The sequence below is a fragment of the Balearica regulorum genome, chromosome 3 (genome assembly GCF_011004875.1).
Source record: "Balearica regulorum gibbericeps isolate bBalReg1 chromosome 3, bBalReg1.pri, whole genome shotgun sequence".
Classification (NCBI taxonomy): domain Eukaryota; kingdom Metazoa; phylum Chordata; class Aves; order Gruiformes; family Gruidae; genus Balearica; species Balearica regulorum.
The window spans coordinates 16,736,966-16,755,409 of NC_046186.1; the positions used below are offsets into that span (position 1 = coordinate 16,736,966).

An 18,444-nucleotide genomic window follows, 5' to 3' on the forward strand; every position below is an offset into this window, starting at 1 on the left:
GAAAAAGAAAAAACAAAGTCTGTTTTTCTTCCATTCACTGGAAAACATATTGCATTTGTTACTGAATCTGACCTAAATGTCATGCTTGAAGGAAAGACCAGCAGTTCTTTAGAAAAGTGAGAGATCATCCTCCCATGAGTATCAGTGCATCTTGCATACACAGACAGCACAAGCTCATTCCTTACAGTCTTGCACCACTGAAAGTGAAAAAAAAAAAAACAAAACCCAAGAAACCCCAACAATATAGAATTTTAATTCAGATTGGCCCCTTGGTCTACCAGTATTCTTGTCTCACTCACATCAAAGTAATCAATACTCAAAAGAATGTTGTCTTGCTTGGAAAAAAAAAAAAAATCATGTTGCATGAGTATTTTTAATTGCAAAAATTTCTAATCACAGATCACATGCTTTTTCTCTTTTTGCCTTTTTTTTTTGGTGTTTTTTGCAGAGTCATAATCCAAATTTAATGTTGCTTAGGCTACAAAGTAATCTCTATCATCAGCTCCCAACAACTGGCCCATGTTATCGCCATGCCCATGAGCTCAGGTGGCAGAACGAGGGGCCATGGTGCCAGCTGCGATACACGGCGAGCAAAGCATCGCCTGCACCTACACAGCAACAGCCTCATTTGGCAACTCGAAAGGTTTGTCTACACTTAAGACAAGTTCCTGCTCGTGCAAGCATCCAGCTGCAAGAGCAAACCTCACTCCTGCAGCTGGCAGAACTCTTCTCACCACTGCAATTCCCTGAACGGACTAAGCTACGCCAACAAAAAGCACTTTTTTTGCCAGCAGAGCTGACTCCTCGGCAGAGCTGCTGCCAGCGTTGTGACAGTCACTCTATAGCAACACCCGCTTTTCTCCCCCTCCCAGTTTCCTACACTTGCACCTCTACACAGAAAAACCCTAAATTTAAGGCAAGAAACAAAGAAAAAAAAGAAAACAGGTGTCAGGAAGAGGCGACGCGTGCCCGGCTGGCTGGCCAGCATCTTCCCACCTAACCTTGGTGAAGATGCGGGCTGATTATTCCCAAGCCTCACCACACTAGATGAAGTCAAACATACGCAGTCGTAAGATCCTTTCGCCTGAATCTAAGGGCTCCCAACAGAAGCACCTGAGAAGAGTCAAGGCACCGGGAGCAGGGTGGATATTCGGCCCCGGAGTAGGCAGGGCCCCACGCGGGCTTCTCTCTGGCTCTGCTCCCCTCCCCGGCTGCCGTGGGAATCACCCGATGACGCTGGTGGGACCCCACGCAGGACAGTGTTATCATGCCAGTGGGCTGCTGAAATAGCCCCCCGGTCTTTGAGTTCCATCTCAGGCAAGAAGAGCTTCTGAACCCGAAACCATGACAAATGGCTCCTACTGGGAAAAGTGCGGAATATTTTGAGGAGGGAGTAATTGATTCCTCATTTCTTTCCCCCACACAGAAAATTTGATCTCCCTACCAGATTTTCATTTGTGAATGAGATTACAGGATAATGCTCAGTTCCAGTGCTTGCCTACAAGTATTCCTGTGAAAAAACTCAGGATTTTGTCATAAAGGTATAAATTACCCAGCTGCGAGCAGGAGACACAGACCTGCTGAACACCCAGCTGTCTTTCTCAGCAAATCTTTCACTCCAGACGATGCATTACACGATCTTTTCCCAACACGAGCAGAAACTTATTTGCATGGAAACTCACTTGCACAAAAACACACTTGCCTTGCTTTATTCCCTATTTTTGCGATTCTCAGTACTCCGGCAGTGATTGCGTGCCAGAGCCCTGCGTTCCAGCCAGTCCCCGGCAGCCTGATGCAAACCATGGCTGGCAGCCGCCTTCGCTGCCACAACCTCCCGGGAGCAGGGTGTCCCCCCTTGCCCTGGATTCAGGGGACCCGGGTGACCTCAGCCGCAGCCATCCAGCCTCCACCGTGGCCGCAGACATCTCTCAGGGGAAGAGGCAGCCAAAAAAGCCTACTCACCAGAAGCAAAAGCCAGCATTTTTCAGAGGCCGTTTGGGAAGGTGGCAAATAGGAAGTCCGGATCTGAAGGAGTTGACTCAAAGCGCCCTGCTACATTCATGCGGCGGGAACTTTGCCGGGTAAACCATTAACCACCATAAAGCAGAGCTGCAGAACTCCTTTATCATCAGGCGAGACTCACACACAGCCCAAACACACACGCGGGCGGCATGTGTGTATATATATACACACACACACACATATACACACGCATATATGTACAGATATACAGACATATATAGAGAGAAAGACATATAAATACGCAGATACGGGTTTTTCCCGAGGGCAGGGGAAAACGCCGGCACTCCCCCCTGCTCGGGGCGAGGCAGGCGCTGCCACCGCAGCCCGGCGGCGGGGCCGGGGGGATCCGCTCCGCATCCCCCGACAGCGAAGGGGCCGCCCGCCCCGCTCCGCTCCGCGAAGGTGCAAGAGATGCGCGGAGCGCCCCGCGCCCGCAATCCAGCCGGGATCTTTCCAACCCTCGCTCCCCAAAAATACACCACCACCCCCCCAAAAAAAAAAAAGCCAGAAAGCCTCTTCCACCCCAACTCCGTTCTTCTACGGTCCCCGCGGCGGGAGAGAGCAGCGCGGCTCTCTCGCAGCCCCGCTTAAGTTTCCGCGGGCGGCGGCGAGCGGCCGCCCGGGCGGCAGCGGGGCAGCCCCAGCCCCTTACCCGGCTGGCGGAGCGGGGTCCCGCGGCGGCCTGGAAGCGGCGGCGGCGGCGGCTTCCTGGGAGCTACAACTCCGCGGCGGCGCCCGGGCGAGCCGCACGCCTGCGGAGCGGCGGCGAGCGGGGAGGAAAAGAGGAAATGAGCGGGAGGCGCATTGGAGGGAGGGGGAGGAAGGAGCCGTCGCCGAGGGACCGGGGAGAGCGAGGGACGGAGCTCAACTTCCCCGGCGGGGCAGCGGGCGCGCCGGGGGGGGGCGGAGCGCACCGCGCCGCTGCTCTGCGGCCGCCCCGCGGCGTGCGCAGCGCCGAGCCCCGCGCAGGGACGGGCCGCCCGCCGCTGCCGCCGGCGCTCCCGCCGAGCCGGGCCACTTGGTATCGCCCTGCCCGCCCTCCCCGGGCCGCCGCCGCCGCCGCTGCCGGCGGGCAGGAAGTGCGGGGCCGGCGGGGCAGCGCGGAGAGGTGGCTCCGCGGGGCTGCGCGCCCGCGGAGGGGCGACGCCCGCCCCACCGGCGCTCGCTGCCGGCCTCACCGGCAACGCGGGCGTGGGCTTGGAGAGGGGGTGGAAAAAAGTTTGTATTTTTTTTTTTTCTTTTTCCCCCCTTTTTTTAACCCTCAAGCAAATAAGGAAACGATGGAGCAGGACTCCCGCGGCACCAGCTCGCACCAGGCCCTGCACCCATCTACGGCGCGGCTGGAGGGGGCAAGTTTTGGGTGCGCAAGGCAGGCGGTGGCAGCTGGCCGCGGTGGCGGCTCTGGAGCGGCCGCTGGAAGCCGGCACAACAGCCTCCCAACACACCCCGCGTTTCCCTGCCGAGCAGGGCGGTGCAGACAAGCCCCCGTGCCACCCGAAGCGCCCCCCGCCCATCCCAGCGGTGCCCCCCACCAAGGCTGATAGCGATACAGGTGAATTTGGTGCAGGTAAATTTGGGTACAGTCAGCTGAGCCTGTGGATGGGTGTAATCCCACCCGGCTGGTGACCGGAGCTCGCCGTTCTGAGCGAGACGTGAACTTGCACAGCTTACCCGCGCACCCCATCACAAAATGGAGGGGATTTAGGGATTGATGCTAATCTGCTTCCCGAGGGAGGTAATTGGAAGCGTTGCTCAGAAATACAGCCTGCAGCACAGACAAAGAAGTGAATCCTCCCGTTAGGATATCCCCCCCTACCCCACCCCACCCCCGCTCCTGCCCAGCACATTTTCAAATCAAAAATATATGGAGAATTTAACGTAGTTGCCACTGTGCCTTATCAGTAGCTTTCACTCTGCCTACCTTATAGGAGACTAAGTGAGCACGTTCGGTGCGGTCTCGAGATAAGAACTGAATAGAGCTGAAATCAAGGCCACACCAGGAAAAAGATACTGAAAGATTTTAGCGACAAACCTTGGGAGGCAAGGCGGGGGGCAGGAACAAACAGAAAAATCCCACCACCGCCAAAGCAGCAGTTTTTCAAAGCTTATCTCTGTACTAAGACCAATAGATTTTTATAAGGACAGCAAAAAAAAAAAAAAATTCCAAACCTTTCACATGTACTCCAAAGCTTGAATACATTGGAACTGAATACACTGATGCAAAGAGATGAAAATGTTACTCAACAATAGCCATTTTCTCCAAGACCTTCCAGAAATGGTTCAACCATTTTGCCAGCTTAAAAAAAAAAAAAAATTGTTGGCCCAAGGCCAACAAAGCAAAGAACAAGCTTGGAGATTAAAGAACCTGAACAGTTAAAAACTAGAAGCAACTCGACCAGGAACATAAAATGGAAAACTGTATGCAACCACCATTGCTGCCAACTTCACATACTTGAAGCTGGGTTCTCCTTGCAGGAGATGATTACACATTGAGTAATCCCCTTGATTTCCCTGCAAACCCTTCTCTGCGCGAGCGAGCGTTGCCTACGTAAGCGCAGCGGCTGCGGGGATGGGGCTGCAGCTCCCGCTGTGCCTCTCCGGCTGCTCTGCCAGGGAGGGCGGTGGCATGAATGACGACACCACCCTCCACCCAGGAACAGGTGGCAACAGCAAGTACCTACTTGAGGCTTCCTCGGAGATGTACAGCTCTCAGGGCTGACGTCTGTTGAGAGGAGGCAGTTTGTGGCGTTCAATCCCACTTTCGTTTTTAACGTGGTTGTCGCCCGGTAGCCCCAACAGCAGCAGGTTTTCCTCTGCACGGCACTGCCCCATGTCCTGCAGAGGACAGGTTGTGAGATGAGACCTGCAGCCGATGCTGGAGGCTGCAGCGGTTCCTCGTGAGGATGCCCTGGTTCGATGGGGCTCGGCGGCTGCAAGCGCCCTGCCCTCGGTTTGGGGTGATTCTCGGGTGGGTGTCCCTGTGCTGCCTTGCGCCTGCTCAGCACAGCGTTCAAACGTTTCGGTCAGGAGCTGCCTGTGCTGGGAGACTCAGGGACATTGTATGGTCAGCAGGTGCTTACTCGAGAAGGACTCATGGCTGCTCCTCTCTTCAAGCCCTCCAATATTCTGTATATTATCCCGTGATAAATTGCATAAATACTGAAAATAATTCTGGATTCAGCAATTATTGGGGAATACACAACAAGAACCAAAGAAGGCATTACTATCACTTATACCCAACTGCTTTCTTCAAGAATTGCACCTTTCCGGCTGTGACCAGATACGGGATGGTGCGATCCAGATAGATAGCCAACCAAAGAAACACTGCCAAGAGTTCAGATGATTTTGAGTCCTGATGCTTGATAACGAGCAATTCCTGAGTTACAGAAATCCCTTGGGAAACAAGGAAAGATGACCTTAGCAAGTTGTGGGCTGCTCAAAAACAATCTGAGATGAAAGGAAGCTGCAGATTCTTTCCTGCAATGAGTTTGCGAGGGCTGCTGCTCCCACTCTGCAGACTCCCAGCTCTGCGGTCCTCTTCAGGGAACGTGCCACGTGAAGATAGTCAAGCCCTGCATTTGCAAGTTAAGATCCACATGTAGACAGTTACTTTCTCATATTGTGCACTGAAGTGTGTACTTGAGCGCACTACTACAAGAACTTAGTGTCCCGTGAAAGTAGGCACATTTGCAAGATTGGGCCCACTGGGTGTATCTATCTGGCTTATTTGAAGTTCTTTTGATGGCATATGTTCATTAAGCCTATCTGTAATACTCCCGTGATGACCTAGCGTGGGTTTTCACAAACTTAAATCCATAGCTGCTCTGGCATCTCACCTTTTGTTTGATTTTTCCTTCTGCTTTTCATTCTGTTTTCCGAGTCAGGAGAGAGAACCAAAGAGGGATTAAATTAGGTTCATCTGGATCATTCCAGCTATGCTGAATTTAAAAATACTGTGTGAAATTCCTTCTGCTGTCTGGGGTTTAATCACCAAGGGATTAGATGGAAAGTGAAGTATTTGAGGTGTGTGGCACGCTGGTATTCTTTAAATATCTGCCATAATAATGTGAGCTTCATAAGGCTATTGCTAATCTTGAATTATTACCTGCCTTCCTGTGGTTTGGCATGATTAACTCAAGGAAGAGATTAAAGCGGTATTTACCTTTTTTGAGCAGTTCATCAGCTTGATCTGGACAGCCTAGAATCAAAAAAAAACCAAAGGAAGAAACTGCTGGCAAGGATTAAGGATTCAACCCGCTCTTTCCCTGTTGGTCTCCTGATACCTGTCATGGTTGTTGGGACGGAAAACGTGAGTGCTTCAGGAAGGGCTGGTCAGCAGCAGCATCCTTGAAGGTGGCTGATTGCTCCAGCCACTTTCAGGCCCGGTGTCTGGTGGAAAGCTTGCGTGGGTCAGACAGGCTTTGATCTGCCTCTCCCAGAAGAACCAGGACTTGCCTCCACTGCAGACGGTAACAGCAAAAGCACAATTTCTGGCTTTGAGCTGGGGACACGGTCATCCTGGTCATGCCCACACTGTCCTCCTGGAAGCGGATGGCACTTCTCTGGAGGAAGCTGCTGGCCAGCAGTTTAGCCTGGGAAGGAGGGTTTGCAGGACAATCTCCTGGGAGTGGTTGGAGGAGCACCCCCCTCCATCACTGAGCATCCTCACAACTTATATTTGATGGAAGAAAGCAACATTTTGAAAGACATAAATTATTTTTTTCATCCTGTTTTAGTCTTGCTTTTGGAAATCCCTCACCGAGGAATCACTTTAGAGAAATTCAAATGAAAACAGCAATGAAGAAGTGCAGCCGGTGTTATTTCACTGTGATAAAGCTAAGCTGGATGGCAGGTGCTTGGGGAAATATGAGGGAAAATTGTTTATCAGAAACTATTTTCTTTGATAAGTTATGTCTTCCAGTAATAAAAACCTGGATGCTAATCTATAAAGCCTCCCATTTTTTTGCTACCAGATGCTGGGACTTGAATCTTTGCTTGCATCAGTTTAACCCCTCTTTGTGCTCCTTTCCTTTGCATTTCCAGCTTGGACATACGAGGCAAATAAACATAACTTGGGAAATGCCAGCTGCACGCATTGCTCTCACCCGCAGTATGGGCGAGTAACATCGCCTGAACAGGCAGACCCAGTATTTAATGTCCTACCAAAACAAATATGCCAAGGGGTTTTGCAGGTCATCTGGATCACAGAAACCGGAGGTGGAAAAGAGCAGGTAGGTTTTTACAATGCATTTTCCTGCCAAAGCAGGATTGTTCCCTGCAATATCTTCTAGTGTACTTTCCTGGTCTGTTTTAAATGACCTTGGAGTGTGGGGAGAGGCGGGAGCGGGGAATCAGCTAGTACCCGCCAGAGTCTCTTTGTCTAGTTTGAATAATATAATGTGGAGCAAGTGCAAATGGGTGTTCAGAGAATTTAGTTACAACACAATATTTAATGTAGGTTTTTTGCATGCTTTTTCATCTTCAACCTACTTGCTATTCCTGCTGCTGTGCCAGTAACATCAGATAGATATTAAAAAAAAAAAAAAAAAAAGGAGCAAAAATAGTGGCAATACTCCATCATTGCCTGATTTCTGCTCTTTCTCTTAGCAGGAGATTGTCTTGGGTGCTTTCTTCCCCTGAGAGGAAAAATGAATAGTAAGAGCTGTGATGATTGACAGTAAGCCTGAGAACAGCAGATGTGAGCCTGCACAGCTGGACAAAGAAAAAAATGCGCTTTGCTACCTACATTTGTATTAACGTTGCCCCAGAGATACCCCAGTGCCTACGGGGGGCCTTAGCATATGAACAGCCATAGCCATCGGGTACATTTACATATATAAGAACACTTGGTGTCCTTTTCAAAGTCAAAGAGAGCAACGATTAAGGCAACATAAAGGAAATTTGGCTGCGTGGTTTTTCTCTCCGATAATAGAATGACTGAGGGAGGAAATATTAAAAAAAAATTAGGCCTGATGGAGGTGATGAATTTATGAATTAAACCAGCACATTTTCATTTCATTTACTGTTGTCTACCAGTTTATTACATGGGAATCCAGACACTAAAGTTAGATGTTTTAATAAGATTTTAATATTAAAGCTTCTTACACAAAGAGGGGAAAAACATGCTAAATAGGGAAAATTAAAAAGCCTCATTTATCTCCATGGTGCATTACTGTAGTTTTGCACTCTGGGGTTTGCCACAATGTTTGCTGGGATTTATCGTCAAAAAAAGTGGGGGGGTGGGGGGCGTTTTAACTAAAACTATTTTAAAAAAAATGGAATTTCCTATGCTCCATAGCCTGCACATGCTTATTTCGAGTTGCATCTAGCAAGAATCTGGTTTTCCCACTGGCTCTACACATAAGGATACCAGTTACCAGGGCAGAGCAGCAGGGCCTTGGGTGTCCTCCTGTGATCCCGTGGCATTCCCACCTGGAGTTGGCATTCCCACCTGGGCTATTTCCTCACACTGGCAGCAGCAGCAATTTCAAAACACAAAATGACGTGTTTAATTTGTCCAAGCAGAAAATAGCAAGGAGCTTTCAAAATGGAAGAGGTCCCACAGAGCTGTCAAAAGACTATCGTGTCTATGGGATGCAACAGAGTGAACTCTGGGGTTGTAGTCCAAAATTCCACATTTATGCCGAGAGGTGGGATAGCGTAAGAAAACTCAAGTGTTTCTATACAGCAGAAAATATCAATGCTGTTACTTGTTTCTATTCTGAACCACAATAGGAAAATGCAAAAGCCAGAAATTAAGTGTGAAAAATGCCAGTGTGTCTAAATGAAAATCAGTGTTTTAGCCTGGCATTACAAAAGCTTTGAAAAGCAAAACAAAACAAAGTATTTTTGTTCAATCAGGACAATAAAAAATGATATAGTAAAACTCGGTATTTCCCCACAGAGACTTTTTGTTTTCTTAAGGCCACTTTCTTCATATGGCTGAACAAAAGAGGAAAAGAAGGAAACCCAACAGGACTTTCTGGGATGTTGGAGCCAACAAGATGCTAATTTAGCACTTTGCCAGCCTGCATGCTCCAGGATGCCTTCCAGAGCCCTGCGAGAGCTGGGACACCCCACACACCAGCATCAGGATGCTGCTGCCACAGCACTCTGAGGTTAAGGGGTGCTGCATCACACTGCACCCCTCATCCAGGGCTCAAACCTTCCTGCTGGGACACGCTGGTCCTCATGTTGCTGCCATCTGCATAAGCCCACCCTGAAATCACAGGGCCTGGAAAAACACCATTTCCCATGGCATCAGGCTCTCCTGCTCCGTACCCAAAGGTGAAGCCGTGTAGATCATGCAGTGCAATTTTGATGAAGACAGATTAATTTTGGTACGGGTGATGGAGCACTCTTGTATTACTCCTGTTGGTAATTAAGAGAAAGCAAATCACAGGGGAGGACAATAAAAGTATTAATTAACAACACTTTCAATAAGAAAAAAGTAATTTTAAAAAGGTTGGTTTATGCCTGGAGAAAATCCTTAAATAGGGTAGTCACATTGTTGGGCATTTGACAAATGCACACCAATAATTAAACGGTGATATTGATTACGCATTTAGATAATCACCAAATCCTTCGTGCTATTGCAGAAATGTCCCAAATCTGCTGCCTCGAGCTTTGATTTCAAGGAGTGAAAAATCATAGAATGATGGTTTGGGTTGGAAGGGACCTTTAAAGGTCATCTAGTCCAGCCCCCCTGCCATGGGCAGGGACATCTTCGACTAGACCAGGTTGCTCAGAGCCCCATCCAACCTGGCCTTCAATGTTTCCAGGGATGGGGCATCTACCACCTTTGGGCAACCTGTTACAGTGATTCATCACCCTTATTGTAAAACATTTCTTCCTTATACCTTGTTTGAATCTCCCCTCCTTCAGCTTAAAGCCATTACCCTTTGTCCTATCACTCCATGCCCTTATAAACAGTCCCTCTACATGTTTCCTGTAGGCCCCTTTAGGTACTGGAAGGCTGTTGTAAGATGGAGCCTTCTTTTCTCCAGGCTGAACAACCCCAACTCTCTCAGCCTGCCCTCACAGGAGAGGTGCTCCAGCCCTTTGATCCTTCAAGCGTGCAGACAGCCACGTTTCACTCACTGGCCTTTGCCTGGAAAATCCACGTGCGATTCCCACCAGATGGAGATTGCAGTGTATGATCCCACGAAGCCATGACAGCCTGTGCACTGAGCAAAAGGTGCTGCTGGGGCCTCTGACCTGCTGGGCACTGGGGTTAGCTGGGATGGGCTTAGCTGGGATGGGCAGCAATGCAGGCTCAGTGCTTGACCTGGTAGGTACAGGAGGAGGGGGAGGCAGAAGAACCCATTGACGTGGTGGGCCTGGGGCAGGCACACAGGGGAGCAGCATCCCCCCTAGGAGCTTGATCGGCAGCTGCTCACCCGATGGGGATATCACAGCAAAATGTAGAGGGCTCTTGCTGAAATGGGAGGACTTTTCCGAAGGCCAGGTTACTTTCTGGCCCTGCCAAGCATCCTGCCCTACCTTTGCCGTAGTGCTACCAAAACATTCATTTTTTATAAAAACAAAAGAGAGAGGGGCAGCAACTGGGCAAATAAAAGCAATTGCGGTCTTCAGGGATGTATAATCACTTTTTATCAGAACACAAACCATAAGGTATTTTGCTTCAAGCAGAGGATATTTTTCTCCCCCTCCAAACAGACAATAATCCAATAAAAAGCCCACTAGCAGGATCATGGACAACGCGTGACACCATGTTCTCATCAGCATCCCACTGGTGTTCTGGCAAGGTACCTGGTGCTCACGGCACGCGCCGGTGCAGTCGCTCTCAGCTGATACACCCAACAGCGTTCAAAGGCAAACAGAGGCACAGCTTATTGGAGCCACAGTAGCTTCTCTGTGCTCAGATTACCATGCAAATACCGTCAGATTTTTCATATTATCATGATACCAGGTGTCCTGTTTTATATAAAATGATATCCAGGCAAGTAAGAGAAATTCAGTTACTTACTCCATGCTGGGGGTATCTGAAAGACATTAATTCTGTCTGATAGAGACCTTTAGAGACATCCCTTCATGCTGACAGAGATTAAGAAGCAGTAAAGGGCACCCATTGAGTTCCTGAACCAGATAAATTCCTAAAAAGTGCTGGACAGGGTCACCTTTAACATAAACTGGTAGAGTTTCAGCACTGCTTAATTAACTTACAGTTTGGCATCGACCATGCAAAGAGCACATTTCTGCCCTCGCACATGTGAACTCCCGGGAGCAACACAACTGCTGCTTTGCTTTGGGCTGCTGTTGGGAAGAGCCAGCCTTTAATGGCATATCAAATTTAGGTTTTGGTAATGAAAAGGTAGGTAAATGAGTTACACTATCAGGGGCAGAAAGCAAAAAGTAGAGACTCCAGAGCCTTTGGGGTCTTCCAGTGTCTTCCTCTCCTGGCTGCTTCTCTTTATGGTTTTCTTTCACATTGACAATGCATTTTTCCATTGGAATAAAGGTTGTTTTGCTGAGTTATCTCTGCAGGAAGTCTCCAGTTCTAGCGGGGTCATCTCCTCCAGGCAGCAGTGGGTGCTGGCGACTGCCACCTTCCCCACAGCAGGTCCCATCCTTTGGTGGTGGTGTTGAAATAAAAATACAGACATCCTATTAATAGCCAAACTGTAGACCACTCCAGATGTGGAATTTGGTTTCTGAAATTACAGACCCAACCAAGCCAGGCCTGAACCAGTAAAATTCAGCTGTGTTTCCTCTGACTCATAACTGGTTTTTCAGAGAGGTTTTCAGTGAAATTTCTCCATCAATTCCTGTGTTGTTGCCTGACTCATACTGAAACACCAAAATCATTATTAAAGTGAAATTGTAGCAAAGAGGGTGTGAATACTTGGTATTTACCAGTTTAAAATGCATTACAAACCATATTTCACTATGGAGCACGCTTTGTCCAAGAATTAAATACTGTGTTATTTACAAAAGCAAGCAAAAAAATCTGTCATATAGGGCACAGAGGAAGTCAAGCACTTAAGAAACAATAATTTTGAAATGTAAGGTTAACTTATTCTTCAATAAACCTTCAATTATCCTCCTGACATGTGTAATATTTGTGTTCAGCATCCTACCTGCTTTCAGTCTGAAGCCCCCATCCACGCCAGCAGGGAAGAGGATGCTCAGCCTAAAGGATGAGGTGTTCGGATGTCCCGTGGATGGGCAGCGGTACAAAGTACATGGCTGTGAGCGGCACTTCCCGATTGTGGGAGCAGAAATGCATGCAGGGGTGGGGGCAGAGGTGCACCCACAGCCCCCCCCCCCCCCCCGACCATGCAAACCAATGGGAGAGAGGAGTTGGGCAGGTTGCTGAAGCCTCCGTCCCTGAGGAAAGACACAAAACCTATTGTGTTTTGCTTCTGTTAAAGGGTGATTTGCTGCAGGAAGGCTGGTGCTGTCATGCAGGCGTCAGTCCATCGCCCTCCCCATGGGTTGGCAGCATGGGAACAGCATCTTTTGCCTGAAGAAAGCTGTGCATGGGGGGAACTCAGCCCCCATCCATGGTAGGAGCCCAGCTAACCATGCCTGGGTTTTGCAATGCCATAAAGCACAGAGAGCTGGGAAGGTGGGCATCAAAGGTGGTGGGTTTGGGGGAAAAAATGCTGCAACAATGATTTCTTTGCTTTTTAAATTAAAACTCAAACTGTTGCTGTGGGAGAAGACACTGAAAAAAATCCCACAAGTCTGGGAGCTCATATTTACCTTCTCAGCAGCTCTGCAGATACTTAATTTGAACGTTGCTTCATCTCCTGTCTCCCTCATGTATCATCGCTAATTAAAGTGCACTTACCCAAACGAGGATGTGGGAGGCAGAAGAGGCTCAATCTCATTTTCTGCTGCAGTATTGCCTCTGCAGAACCAACAGCAGAGGAACCGGGGTCCTGCTCAGAGCCCGGCAGCTGCAGTGTGGACCCTTCACTACCACTCCATGTGATGGAAACCGTCAGCATCTGAGTGGCAACCTCCAGGGGAAAGGGGTCAGTGAAAGACGTGGCTGTGACTCCCCAGGGAAATGGGGTGAGCCTGGCGAGGGAGGGAGCGACACCCCAAAGCAGGCGCTGCTCCCCGCACGCCTGTGCTGGAGACTACCCTGTCCCCAGCTGAGGAAGCCAGAAGAGCTCTGCTGGCAGCAGCCTCGTAGGTCTGTGATTTGGTGCCTTCAGGCCCTCCAAACATGCCTCAACTTCCAACTCAAGTGAAATTCAAACAAAGCCTTATGGCTGGAATGACACATCTCCCCCCTCTGGCATGTCGCCCAGCATCCAGCCATCCCCGACCACACGTCCGCTCTCTCCCAGTCAGCTAAATGAGATTGCTAACTTCTCCCCAGCTTCTGGTTCCAGGCTAGAAGTCTGTCTCCTTCAGCCTCCCCACTGCACCCCTGCTCCACTTTAATCCAAGTCAGAATGTGGGGGTGTTTTTGGCAGAGCCCAGTTCTGCAACCACACTGGTCCTCTTGCTCATCGCAAACTCTCCTGCCCCACCATGCTGCAGGTAGCATCAACCTGTAGCGGGTAAAGGGTTACTTTAAAGTCTATGAACACCAAGAAGGGAGTGCAGATGTTACTAGGCTCAGAGATTATCAGTGCTTCAAAGGAATCAAGGAGATGGCGTCAAAGAAGAAAACACTGAACACAGCATGTTCAACATTTGGCCAAAGTCATTCCCTCGTCCCCATCTGAGGCACCAGCATGCACTACGCTCTACATGAGCCAAATGCACCTGTGTCCATAAAAACTGGGGAAAAGCACTGCTGAGAACTGCCACAGCTCTGAATAATTAATTCCCAGAACTATAAAAAGCTACTAGGGAATGAAATTTAGAAAAATCTAGTTTTAGGATAATTATAGTACAAATCAGGAGAGCACTTGGACCCAAGATGCATTAGTAGGACAACTGAGCACAGTAGGTCAAATTCGTACTCAACAGAACTGCAGTCTTCTACAGAGCTCCTCCTGGGACGGATTCAGCCCAGGGAGAGAAAGCAGACCCTGCAGTTAGATTGATGAAGTGAGTAGAAATCTAAAATAGCACATCTTAATATAGAAAGCATAAAAGAAAGGAGTGAAGTTGTTTCAGGTTAGCATTCCTGCCACAGCTGTAAAGCTGCTTCCCCCCACCCTGCCTCCACTATCACATCTACTGTGTTACGAGTCCTATAAAATCTCCATTTGTTTGCTGACCTTATCACATTTGGGCTTTTTAAAAAGTTCCAGATGCTGGAATTCACATGTTGCTTGTGAACACAGACCTACAATTTTCAAACCAGTTATATTTCTAGTCTGTATTTGTCCTGGTTTTCGGCTGGGACAGAGTTGATTTTCACAAGAAGCTGGGAAGGGACACAGCCAGGTCAGCTGACCCAAACTAGCCAAAGAGATATTCCATACCATATGATGTCATGCTCAGTATATAAGGGGGAAGCTGGCCAGGGAGGAGGAGTCACTGCTCAGGGATGGGCTGGGCATTGGGTACCAGGCAGTGAGCAAATTGCACCACCTTGTATATTCTTTTATTAGTGTTGCTGTTGTTATTTTCTTCTCCCTTTGCTGTCCTAGTAAACTGTCCTTATCCCAACCCACAAGTTTTACCTTTTTCTTCTGATTCTCCTCCCCATCCCACCAGTGCGGAGGAGAGAGCAAGCAGCCGCGTGGTGCTCAACTGCCAGCTGGGACTGAACCACGACACTCCTTTTTGGTGCCCAATGTGGGGCTCAAAGGGTTGCGATAATGACAGATCTGACCAGAGTGTGTTAAAACAAAGTTGTTTTACTCATTTGTTATCTTAGTTAAATAGTTGCTGGTCACAATGGTGTTTTGTTTGTTCATGTGGTATGTAAACCTGTACTTGCTGTATGTATTCCCTGCGGTGCTGTTTATCACCTCTGGGAGAGGGGTCTAGATTATCATTTTGCTGTACTGCGTAATATTGACTTATGATGTGATAACATCACTGGCCATATGGTTAAGCTGGTAATTGTATGTGGCATTGCTGTCATGTCTGTACCTTGGACATGTCTCAAAATTGATTAATAATCGCACCCAACTGATGGAGAAGGTGTGGGGGGGGGAGAAGCGGGGAGTATACTTTCACCCACTCCTTCACCTCCCCTTTTCCCTTCAGGCTGGTTAGAGCAGCCTTTGAGAATTTTGAATATCCTTGGGATGTTGAAGCCAGCATGCTCCTATTGCTATGTCTCCTGAATGTGTTCCAAGTCTTGATTAGGGTTACAAAAAATTGTTTTAAGAATTCGACCCAGAGATCTGCTCCAAGGCTGGCTAGTCATGGGTGGGATGGCATGTGGGAGAGTATGGGCAGGTATCTAGAGAACTTGTCACCTCCAATGGTTTGGAACTTCACTCCCAAACAACTACAGGACCCTGATAAAGTGACAGAATATTTGAGAGGAAAATGCTGTGGCTATTCCAAAGAGGCACAACTCACCGCACTGTGCTGGGCCCTGGCCAGTATCTACCAAACACTGCTCAACAGCAGGCAGTGCCCGCAGGGGGAAGAGGTGGAGAACAGCCCCACAGGCACTGTGGCTACCCCAACCCCAGCAACAGGCACTGACACTACTCAAGCCCTGGTGACAGGCACAGCAGCTGAACCAAAAAAAACAACCCATTCCGGTATCAGTCTCCTCTATACACAAGAAATACACAAAAAAATCATTTTGCTTAGTAAGGAATGACGATGAACCTGGACCATCATGAGAACAGGAGGAAGAGGCAGAACCAGAAGTAATCACCTGATCCCTGCGAGATATGCAAAAAGATTTCAGCCACCATCCAGGTGAGCACATTGTTACTTGGCTGCTCCAATGCTGTGATAGCGGGGCCAGTAGCCTGGAATTAGAGGGTAAGCAGGCTGAGCAGCTGGGATCCCCGTCCAGGGAAGGAGGCATAGACAAGGCAACTGGGAAAAAGACACAAGCTGTCAGCCTCTGGAGGCGACTTCTGTCAGGCCTGAGGGAAAGGTATTCCTTCAGTGAAGATGTACATCATCCAAGCAATTTGACCACCAGGGAGAGAGGTATCCAGTACCTGAGGAATTAACCGTGCAGGAGATGGTTTATTATGACCCAGACAATGAGCAGTTACGCACAGATCCTGATGAAGTCCGACACACATGACCCACATGGCGGAAGTCTGTACAGAGTCCACCATTGTCGTATGCCAACTCATTGGCAGCAACAGACTGGAAAGGTGAAAGGGCACCAATGGTGGATGAAGTGGCTGGCCGACTCTGGGCAATACGAAGAAAGTCTCTCTTCCTCCCTTGTCCCAGCTGTGGAGAAACTGTCCCGGAAGGTCCAGCAATTCGAAGAAAATATGTCCTATTCCCCACCTGTATGGACCAGTATCTCAGCTATCAGGACTAAGCATTCCTCTGCTCAAGAGAGAGGATATGGAGGGTACACACCATGAGGCACCCTGTGGTTTTAGCTGTGCAGCCATGGAGAGGACATGAGGAAGTAGGAGGGAAAAAATCTACCTCGACCCCACAGGCAAAGTACGTGAGCTGCAAGGAAGAACAATTACAAATGGGGATTCTTCCAAGAAGATTGCTTCCAGTTTCCAGCGGGCAGTTCCCCAGAGTGAGTGGAAGGCTTGATCGTACTTATGATCCTCTTGCAGGGACTTCTAAGTCGTTATGCAATGACCAGGAATAGAGGGTCCCTGCCTCCAGCCAGGTGGAGGAAAGGGACAACAGGGTTTATTGGACTGTGTGGATCTGATGGCCTGGCACGTCAGACCCACAAGAGTATAAGGCTGTAGTGGACAGCGGTACACAGTGTACCCTAATGCCATCAGCTATGAAGAGGCAGAACCCATCTGTATTTCTGGAGTGACAGGGGGATCCCAAGAGTTAACTGTACTGGAGGCCAAAGTGAGTCTAACTGGAAAAAACACCCCATTGTTGGCTGGGGCTAAACCACAAATTTAGTATTTTTCATGGCAAGTTTGCAAAATTAACCCTGATCCCTGAGTCACCAGCAAGCAAACACAGATGTTTTCTTCCAGTTTCCCAGTTGTCTAAGCCAGTCACTACGGTGTCCGGTTTAAGGTGTTGAATCCTTGGGACTGCTCGTTTAATTTGTCACTCTCAGATAGTGGGATGTGGGACTTTTATAGCTTACAGACTAACACATGTACTCAGGCTGTATACTGGGCAGGTTTTAATTGAATACTGAAGGAGCCAATGTTGTGTGGCTGGCAGCATGCAACCTCAGTGCTCTCAGCATCTCAGCGGGCTCCCCAAGGCTCTGCACAGGGCTCCCTGGGACAGACTCTGGCCTTCCCATGTTGCTCTCTAGAAAAAGAGCGTACCTGCACAGAGGCCAAAGTTTATTGCCTTTTTTTAATAACAGCAACAGATGACCTGAGAATTCAGTTTCATGCAAGCCAGAAGCAGCAGGGTGCTCAAAAGCTGACAAACAGGGAGATTATCACGGCTCCAGAAGAGCTGTTCTAATGTCCACTGCCCCAGTTCAGCATGACTCCCAGTGGCATGGGACCAGGCACTTCCAGTCGTACCTCCCGGCCAAAGACACGTGCAGAATGGCAGAGGGGTCTGTCCCGTGTCAACTCATGTTTCCATGAGCTCCCTGTTATGGCATTATTCATTTCCAGTATGAAGTTATTGGGTGCAGTCACAGCATGCTTATCAAACGAGTGCTCTTTTCATAGTGTTGAGCCATGATTTTCTATAGACTTCATTTATTAAGAGCATTGGCATCCTTCAAAGTGAAAGGCTCTCCTATAAGCCCATGCCATTACTTGAACTTCAAATGTGCATAAGAGGAGACGTGTATTATAAGCAGATATCCTCTCCTTCATTTGTAAGTGCGGGAGCTGTTTGACACGACACAAAGCAGCTGGAGAGAGGACGCAAGGATAACTGTATCAGTCAAAAATGCATCCAGCTCTGCTGTGGGGTTCTTGCTGCAAGAGGAACAAAAGGCCATCTCTATGAGACTCAGCTCTTTAGAGCTTTTAAGTCCTTAAGTGGGTGGCAGGTAAAGCATCACGTATTTCCCTTGTGTCCAAAAACATTAGGGTCAATTGAAGAGATCATGTGGTAAGGGTGTAGATGATGAAGAAATGGAGACTATGCTTATTATCTTATAGGCGAGGCAAAGCAAGCGGGAGCTGCGGGCACAGAGGAGGGCAGGATGACAATTCAAAGCAATGCTGACAAGTTGGGGAAAAGGCCTGGAAAGAAGGATGCGGTTCAGTAGAGACACGTGTGAGGTAGATGGGAACAATCAGCTGTGCAAACACAGCCTGGGTTCAGCTGCAGCAGTTCTGCCAAAAAAAAAAAGGTCTGAGAGGGTAGTTGTGGATTGCAGAGTGAACATGAATCAACAGCGTCGTGTTTTTGTGGAGAAGA

The 18,444-nt window shown here is 48.7% G+C and overlaps 1 protein-coding gene and 1 long non-coding RNA gene across 4 annotated transcripts in view; both read right to left on the reverse strand.

Annotated features, from left to right (window-relative positions):
* The window catches only part of HPCAL1 (hippocalcin like 1), a 67,082-nt gene extending 64,013 nt beyond the window's left edge, over positions 1-3,069 (reverse strand). Inside the window, exon 1 of one of the 3 annotated variants that reach the window (XM_075750627.1) lies at positions 2,675-3,069. The gene's annotated coding sequence lies outside the window, so the exon portion shown is untranslated. Of the gene's footprint in view, positions 1-1,962; positions 2,356-2,674 lie in introns of those variants that run through there. The other 2 variants (XM_075750624.1, XM_075750626.1) reach the window with 2 other exon arrangements.
* A 2,311-nt stretch (positions 3,070-5,380) lies between these two features.
* LOC142601439 (uncharacterized) overlaps positions 5,381-18,444 on the reverse strand; it is a 121,634-nt gene continuing 108,570 nt past the window's right edge. Inside the window, exons 4-5 of the long non-coding RNA XR_012835002.1 lie at positions 6,185-6,220; positions 5,381-5,594 (exon numbers count right to left, since the gene is read on the reverse strand). This is a non-coding gene — a long non-coding RNA (uncharacterized LOC142601439). The remainder of the gene's footprint in view (positions 5,595-6,184; positions 6,221-18,444) is intronic.